This window comes from Bactrocera oleae, chromosome 4, assembly GCF_042242935.1.
Source record: "Bactrocera oleae isolate idBacOlea1 chromosome 4, idBacOlea1, whole genome shotgun sequence".
Taxonomy (NCBI): domain Eukaryota; kingdom Metazoa; phylum Arthropoda; class Insecta; order Diptera; family Tephritidae; genus Bactrocera; species Bactrocera oleae.
The window spans coordinates 30,163,961-30,173,680 of NC_091538.1; the positions used below are offsets into that span (position 1 = coordinate 30,163,961).

The following is a 9,720-nucleotide window of genomic DNA, read 5'->3' on the forward strand; positions in this document are numbered from 1 at the left end:
AACATTCGCTACCTCGTTGTTTTACATATAAATTTTAACAAATTCTATTTAAATATATAAAGTTGGTTTTAATATCGCGATTCATATAACACATTTTTTTCGGATTCAATTTATTTACAACACATATATACATAACTGAGAACTGATAAGGTGCAACGCAAAAATGAGAACACCGCATGCTTACTGGTGTATTTTTCTTACTTTTGCACCATGTACCTATTACAAGTAAAAATATTTCAAAAATTAAAGTTGACTTTATGCTGTATGTGTAATTTAGTATGTAGCACATCTTGAAAAATTAAGTGAACGCATCACCGTGAATTACCCCAGCCTTCATATACACCTGTATCTATTACAATGATTTGATGAATGGTCAATATCTAAGTTATCAATAACTAAATTGGGTGTAAATATATATTTTCTCAGGCATAATTTATTTAGTTTAATACCAAATAAAATGAAACCAGTCCAGATCTCCAATGAGCCAATGTAGCCACTCTGATTGAGGTATCTCTAAAACGTTCGCATCAACCGCCTCTTCAGGTATTGAAAAACGTTGACCTCTTAGTTAATTTTTTACGTCCGGGAACAAAAGGAAGTCATTCGGTGCCAAGTCAGGACTATATGATGATGACTCATCAAATTGATGTCTTTAATGCTCAAAAATGCAGTTGTTTCATTCGATGTCTGAGACCTCGCATTGTCGTGGTGAAGACTGATCCAACTTCGTCGGTTGGTTTCCTGATTTCTCGAAAGACACCTGACAAACAAATGGTTGTGTACAACTCTCAATTTAGTGTACCCGTAAAACCACGATTCATCGCCTGCCACGATGTCATAGACGGAGTTTGACCCAACCAATCACACGACGCTTTTTTTTAGAGATTGGAAAATTGTGTGGAATCCAACGTGAACAGTGTTTTTTTTTAATCAAATGTGCATGTAAATGTACAAGTTCATCGATGCTGAGTTAATCCACGTCGAAAGTTTAAGGAAATAATCGCGCAAAAATATTGGCGATTTAATTCCATTTTTTGGCCTTGTTATTATAATATCAGTGTGATACTAAATATTCAGGGGTGTTGTAGAATCTGATAATTGTCGGAATCAGAACTGAAACCGCCAAAAAAAATTAAGTAGGTGCCATGAATTCAGATATTATTAGTTTGACGTTCGAAACAGAAATTGTACCGGTTTTGGGTATCATGGAAATAAATTTTATCGGTTTTGTTATCAGAAACAAAGCCAGAAGATAGTCATTGACAGTAGAGCTGCAAAACAATCGGTGGGACTATAGATAGTTTTAATTTCGTCTCCCTATTAATAGTTTTTTGATTATCAATGGTTTATGCTTTAACTAGATTTGCCAACAATCAAAATTTCACTAACATAGCTATATAATGACATAGTCCGGTAATTTCAGATTAGAAGTCTGATTTTGGATAAAAGATGATTAAATGATTCTTAAAATCATCTCTTCATTTAAATTCGTAAGTACATTACATTTTATAAATAATATACATATTATTAAATTTAACAATTTTTTTTACTTTAATTAGATGTTGAGTGCGTTAAAAAGAATCTTGCGGAAATAATTACATATTGTTAAGAATTTCTAATGTTGTAAAATGTCGGTTGCACAATTCCACACTTATTCATACGTTCAGCCGCAATTAGGAATTTTTGTCGCCATGGTTAGTAAATTTTAATTAACTTTGGTTTTTTCCATTATTGTTCATGTTTTGTTTTAAAAATAAATACACAGATTATTTCATAAAAAGGAAGTGTACAAAGACCACCAACCAGCGAAGAGAAGAAGATTTTATCGATAGTATCGATAGTATTTTTTTCTAACTATCGATAGTCTTGCAGCTCTACTTGACAGATTTGAAATGTAAGTTAAAAAATTAATTTATTTTATTGTTACGAATTAACTTATCTTTATTTCTGTAGGGAAAAACATAAAAATAAATCACGAAATGTCATAATTATTGAGTGGATAGAAAAAAATGCAGATATTTTAAGGGGAATTACAAAACGTAATAAACGTAATTTAACTCCATAACAAATGCCTCTTTATTCGGTGGATACTGTGACATAGTAAATCTGTAAAGTAAACATGTCAATACTTACAAGCATACAAATAAATGCAAGCTAAATTTCACATACGATTTCTCGAGTGCATTAAGTGGATTACTATGATCCAGAGATAAAGAGTTGTCCGATTTCACACTGAAAATGAGAGCGCAATTGCTAAACTTCAAAACCTCCTAAGCTCAGGCAACTGTCAAAGTTTAGGAGGTCTGACGTTTAGCAATTGGAAAAAGAGAGACCGCCAGATTGAAATTTTACAGAAAAATATGTAAACAGAGAGATTTGTTGCTGCTGTTGAAAAGCACTAACAAAAATTGCAAAATCATGAAAATGAAAGAAAACGCGAAATTGTAATGTATGTAATGCCATGCGTAGTAGTATTAATTTTCAATTCAAAACTATAAAAAACATTGATTAATTGAGAGCTAGTACATTTATTCATTTGAGTACAAAAATCAATTGTTTTAATATATTACAAAATCACAAAAACGAGTTTAAATAGTTTTTGCATATGTTAAGGGTTAAGAGTGAATGTGAAGGAGATTCTCCAGATCACGAATATATATAACACCGGAAACTTATAGTTTTCGAGATATTTTCATTTTAAGTTGAAAATTTCACAAATTTTATCTTACAATTTCTCGATTTATTGTTAACTTTTCATTTATATTATATCATGCACTTCACTCCAAAGTTTCTACATATTTTATTTTTATTAATTAATTTAATATTTGCTTTAAATTAACATTTTATTTTTACACAATTTTTGTTATATGCACAATAACAAATGGGTTCCATATTGACAGTTAATCGTGGGATGGTATACTAAACCCGTATACTTTTCTCCATTGACTGCAAAAGCGGTATTTTCTTTATCAGATACCTTTATTAAAATTTGGTGGAATCCTGATTCTAAATCTATAGTTCAAAATACTTTTGCTTTCCCTAAATTTTGTATATTCATATTTACATCAGGTATTGGATATTTATATATGATTTTCTGAGCATCAATTTTTTGGAAATCAACTACTATTCTTCTTTTTGGCTTACCTTGTATTATATAGGCTTTTATTTGGTTCTATTAATTATTTTTATTAACAACTCACTAATTTCTTTATTCACAAAGTCGTTCGTTATCCGCAATAGGATATGGATATTGTTTTGTCCATATTGGATCCCCTATCTGAGTCCTAATTGTGGCCTAAATATTAATTTTTTTTATATCTTCTTCGGATAATACAGCGATATTTTTGGTTCTACGTTATGGATTAATTTTCTTCTGGTACTTTAAACTATAATCAAATAAATTTACTTCCGCCTTAAGAGTTCTAAGTCCTTGTTCTCCTTATATCATATCAAATTCATTTAGTTTATCTATTTCATAATATGCGTAATCTAGCCATGTGTCGCAATCACGTTTTTTGAATTAATGACTGAAAAGCCATAAAAGTTTTTGTTTTGAAAGGATTAATAGGTAATGGAATGTAATTTCATTTCCTCTAAAAAGACGTACTCGGTCTTTGGTCCGCGAAAGTATAATCCAATTTATTTCTGATCGAATAGAAGTTCATGTTCGTGTTGTGTTTGATTAGGATGTCTGCTGCTGTTCCCCTGATTTGTATGCTTAGCATTCCAAGTGCACTGTGGTATCTGGGGCCAGGTTCCCATCGAACCGTGGGAGTGCTTTAAATAATTCCGGATCAATGTCCATTGGGTCGTTAATATTCAAGCGTTTTGCTTCTTGTTAATCGACCGTTTGTTGTTGATGTGCCATTTCTGATGTCATCGTAATTGATTCTGATTGTCTTTGACTGCCGGGAATTTTTTCCCTTGCGGAAATTGTTAATATGCTCCAGTTCTCTGTGTTTCCTCAGTGTTTCTAAGTGGGAGCTTTGTTAACAAAGTGTGCTTCCTTTATTTTGAGGACTGCAGTGAATTGCTATTGTTGTTGTTGTTCCTATTTTTCAGGAATCTGCTCTGTCTTTCTTTAAGACTGTGGATTTCGTTTCTGAGTCCTATGTTTCAAAGAGTGGTTTCTGAATACCAAGTTAATTTGCAATCCCGATTGAGTCCCCAGTTAAATAATAAATACTATATATTATTAAATTTATTGATTCGAAAACAATTGGCTTTCTTACAACTATTTATAATGTTCGCAGAACATGGTTGTTGGTCTGTTGTGTTTACATATATATTCTGCCAAAAAATATGTTTCGATGTGTTCTTATCTGCTGCTGATAAATATGTTTGAGATGTGTTGTTATCTGCCTCTGATAAATATGTATACGATGCATTTTTATTCGCTGCAGAGATATGTCTCGATGCTTATTGTTTGTTTACAGCTGGATGTGTTGATTGATTTGGGTGCGTGAGTATAATAATAAATGCTGTGTTCCTTAACTAGTGGTCAGTGGTTTCGCCCATAGGCCAAAAATAAAAAAAAATCATGTTAATAAAAGCGAAGAAGTAATTAAATGCTTTAGTTATTCTTAAATCAATATTTAGTTGGCCCTATATTTTATGCATTTTATCTGCGGCTTTAATATGTTTACATAAAGTTTTAGTTGTGTTCCCTCACGATTCGCCCATTTCCCCAATTTCTTTTTCAGTGTATTTGTGTATATCTTAAGGTAATCAAGAAATTAAGAGTAGCTCCCAAAATTTTCCGATATGCGTATAGTCTACAATATACTAAGGTCATATTTTTCATTCAAAGTCAAATTTTCCTTGCAAAGCTGTTGCTTTGTCTCTTGTTGTACTTTTGTGTTTTGTGTTTTCAATAATTATGATATATCTGCCGAAATTACTGGAATTAATAAAGATTTAATACTCAGAGCCTCAATTTAGTTGTAGGCCATATCTTCGGGTTACAAGACTAATTTAGCAAAATTTGGAGACTATGCTCTTGAAACCGCAAAGCAGCTGGTTGGTAAATATCCCTGGTTTTAACTCCTTTCATCGGTTCAAAAATTTTACTTCATGGTCTTAAAGCTATAAACCATTCCTTGGTTCCGATTGCAGAGCTTTCTGAAGAAGCTACAGAGTTTAAACACCTAGCTTTAGAGATAAAAGTGAGGCTTATACATATAAACAAGGGCTTATTTGTGTATTAAGAACAACTTGTGTGTATTATTTCTAAACATAATATAAATCAGGTTATTACTGTTGTTCGGAGCATATCCTCTCACGATGCATCAAGCTTAGATTCTATATAGTTATACTTAATTTAACTAAATTTATACATACACATATGTATATACCACCCTCTGTGGTGAGAAAATATTATAAATATTTAATATCAATTGTTATCTGGTCACTTTACTTTGCATACCTACTACTCGTTATTCCTAACACCTAACCTCGTTTTACAATTTAATTACTTAATCTATTTTGAGATGTCGTTAAATCATACCAGCGGTACTTCAGCCCTATAATTCAGCATTCACCTATGGGCTAGGTTACCTTTTTGAAGTTGAAGACACAGGCTATGTATAAACGCCTTGAATGCATGAGTACAGATATGGATTCGGAGCGATTGCAAAGCATGGATGAATATGCTTTGGCGGCAGTAATTGATTAATTAAACAAGCTGAGATCGAACTTCTTGGCTTTACATACTAGTTTGGAAGAGCATGATTTCGATTCTATTGGAAGTGATTTACTTATCCAATTCGATACCAATTTGGTTAATTTGAACGCTACTTTACAACGCAAAATTTGAAAACGTAGCGCTTCTCAACATTGCTCCACATTCAAGATGAACAACAACGAATCTCAGTCTATTATATTGAATACTAATGGTTCACGTTTGCCACTATTAACGTTGCCTGAATTCATCGGATCCTATATAGAGTGGACAAATTTCTATTCAATGTTCACATCAGTCATCTATAAGGATAGTGGCCTAAACCGAGTGGACAAACTTCAGCATCTGTATTCCTGCTTAATTGGCGCTGTTCTTGACACCATACGATCGTTTGAAATAAATGATGTTAAAAATAAAATTGCACTAGATCTCCTTATTAAAATATTCGATAACAAACAACTTATTTTTCAGGCACATATCAGAAATATTTTTCGGATGGACAAAGCAGATCCTACCGTCGCCAAAATGCGAGCGTTGACGGACAAGGTCACTTCGCATATACGTACTTACGTTACAGTCACTGGGTTCCAAAGAGCAAATAGCGGACTGCATCGTCGTGCAATTTAACTAAAAAATTAAAAAATTAGACAAAGTCAAGTAAAATGGGAAGAAGTTGTTAAATAAACGAGTTGCCATCGTGGGAATCATTGGCTGCATATTTAGAGCATGTCGCACCTCGAGAACGTGGAGCATGCAATGCAAATACAAGCTGATACCTTTGGTAAAACTGATCATATCTGGAAGATTTTCGGGATGGGTAAAGCAAGTCCTATAGTCGGCAAAATGCGAGCGTTGACGAACAAGGTCACTTCGCATATACGTGCGTTGCAGTCACTTGGTTCTAAGACAACGTGACTCAAGCAAAATGGGAAGAAAGTTGTTCAATAAACGAGTTGCCATCGTGGGAATCATTGGCGGCATTTTTAGAGCATGTCGCAACTCGAGAACGTGGAGCCTGCAATGCAAATACAAGCTGATACCTTTGGTAAAACTGATTATATCTGGAAGATTTTCGGGATGGGTAAAGCAAGTCCTATAGTCGGCAAAATGCGAGCGTTGACGAACAAGGTCACTTCGCATATACGTGCGTTGCAGTCACTTGGTTCTAAGACAACGTGACTCAAGCAAAATGGGAAGAAAGTTGTCCAATAAACGAGTTGCCATCGTGGGAATCATTGGCTGCATTTTTAGAGCATGTCGCAACTCGAGAACGTGGAGCCTGCAATGCAAACACAAGCTGATACCTTTGGTAAAACTTATCATATCTGGAAGATTTTCGGGATGGGTAAACATCAAAGAAGATCCTTTATTGCTTCAAACAGCACACTGGGTGGTTGTATATTTTGTGGAAGCGCTGAGCATTTGATTTATAACTGGCAACGGTTTTTAAATCTTTCACCTAACTTTCGCCAGAAAGAGGCTAAAATACTTTTACTTTGTCTAAGCTGTTTAAAGAAAAGCCATTAGATACATCATCGAAATTGTCATTTAAAGCATCACACTCTTTTACATTTTAATTGTTTACCATCAGCGCCAGCTAATAGACCCGAGTTATCAATAATATCAAATTCTGTCCAAGCTAATGTCATGACTGCAACACTACCACGCAGCCTGACATCTCTGCATTCCGATCTCCATCTGGACTCGCTCACTATTGGACTCTGGCTCACAGATTGACTTCGTCACAAGTCGCTTCGCAAACCAACTTCCACTGCGTAAAATTAAATTATTCGCTTCGGTTTCAGGAATTGGAACATTACTGCTCTCATCGCTCAAACGATCACCGATAATCAACCTGGGACTTCACCGATGATTGGAATTTTCCTTCGAATATCCAACTAGACCAACGACCCTGCTTTCAACATACCAACGTGCAATGATATGCATTTGTGTGGGGCAGATAAAGTTGGCACCTGGGTAGCCCATTCTCCAAAAAATTCGATAGGGATCGCTGCTATCTGGTGGTTGGTAAGAAAGCCCTGAACTATCAGCATTAATTGTAAGCCAAAGACCATCAAGTGGAATTGACCACGATACACAGTTAGACAAATTAGTACGTCAGTTTTGGGGAATTGAACATGCTCATAAACCAATAACCAAATCTTCCAAGGAAGACCTCGAGTGTGAGGAACATTTTAAAAACAATTATTCACGTTTATCATCCGGCGAGTATTTAGTTCCCTTGCCCATTAAGCGCAGCTTGTATTCACTTGGTACGATTCCTAATTTAAAGGCAAAATACACAACATTTATAAAGGAATATGTGGGCCTTGGTCCTGAAACAATGATTTCTGAATGCAGATACTTTCTACCTCATAATTGCGTCATTAAGGATGATAGCACATCAACAAAATTGTGAGTTGTTTTTGACGTTTCTGCGGCCACAACTTCACGGTTATCCTTAATTGACTTACTAATTACAGGTCCTACAATTCAACCTGCACTTTTCAACACTCTTATTCGTTTTCGTATCTGTCCAATTGCACTTACTGGGGACATTTGCAAAATGTGTTCGATGTGTTCGCGTAATTGCTTCAGTGCATATTATGGCGAGATTCCCCAAAAGATGAGTTACGAATATACAAGCTAGACACGATCACATTTGGCACCAGCTGCGTTTTTGGTGGTGCTTTAACAACCCAGAAGTTCTCAGCAAAATTTCTGTCGCTGATAGAGAAAGCCTTCTTAATTTCGGTGACTCCAGCAATATTGTCAAAACTATGGGACTGATTTGGAATCGATCAAGGGATGTGTGTTTTGTTGGACAAGCAGAAAACATCAGAAAAGTGTTCCAAGCGTTCAATATTGTCTACCATAGCACGCTTCTATGATCCACTAGGTCTGATTGGCCCAACACTTACTGCAGCTAAAATTTTATTGCAAAGATTGTGGAGGGAGGAGCTCGATTGGGAGGAAAGCATTTTGTAACGACTTCGATAATCTACAACACACATCATTTCCGCGCTATGTTCTTTAACCATGATAAATGATCCAGCCTGGAAGCATACGGCGCTTGTGTTTACGTTCGCTCAATTAAGGATGATGTCATTAAAATCTATTTGTTGTGCTCCATGGCTCGCGTCGCCCCTCGGAAAACGATCACAGTACCCAAATTAGAACTTTGTGCGGCCGCCTTACTTGCGCAATTATTATCTGAATTAACAAAAATGAATTTATTTGATTATTCTTATTATTGCTGGTCAGATTCGTCAGTGGTTCTCTCATGGCTACAAGAGGAAACCTCCAAGTTCAACGTATTTGTAGCTAATCGGATTTGCGCCATACAACAACTAACACAAGGCATGCAGTGGCTGTACGTTCCCACGTCCATGAATCCAGCTGACATTCTATCCAAGAGCGCTACACCAAAGGAGCTCCTTGAATCTTTGGAGGCATGTACCTCCATTTTTGTAAAACGTTGAATTTTCCTGGACGCACCCATATATTTTTATTTTAAATATATCAACTCTTTCGGAACAAACTTTCGTATCTTTGGATTCATATACAAATTTATGAAATCGAAGAGGTCACAGCTCACAACTGTAGATATTCATCGCGGGACTCAATTGCTCATACGCCTAGTCTAAAAAGCGCAGTTGGGGCCAAAAATCGTCGCTATAAAGAAGAATAACTTTACCAAAGAATCATCCATTAACATCTTCAGTAATCACTAATTTTCATCGAAAGTATCACCACGCAGGTCCTCAGTGTCTACTTGCCTCAATTCGTATGCAATTTTGGTCAATAGGTGGCAGAAAACCTATTGCGCATGCTCTAGTAAATTTCACATATGCTGCACATCGATAGTACAACATGGCTAGACTACTGTGGACCATTTATTTCAAACCCGATACGCGTAAGAAAGCACCTCAAAAATGCTACGTTAGCGTTTTCATTTGCTTCGCTACAAAGACTGTATGGATGGAACTGGTGAAAGATCTCTCAACAGGCTCTTTTCATGATGCATTTAATCGTTTTAT

The 9,720-nt window shown here is 35.4% G+C and overlaps 1 long non-coding RNA gene across 1 annotated transcript; it reads left to right on the forward strand.

The window, feature by feature from the left end:
- Positions 1 to 1,278: 1,278 nt before the first annotated feature.
- LOC138857209 (uncharacterized) lies at positions 1,279 to 1,898 on the forward strand. The gene is made up of 3 exons (XR_011396247.1): positions 1,279 to 1,490; positions 1,560 to 1,694; positions 1,766 to 1,898. It is a non-coding gene; the product is annotated as an uncharacterized lncRNA (long non-coding RNA).
- The last annotated feature ends 7,822 nt before the right edge of the window (positions 1,899 to 9,720 follow it).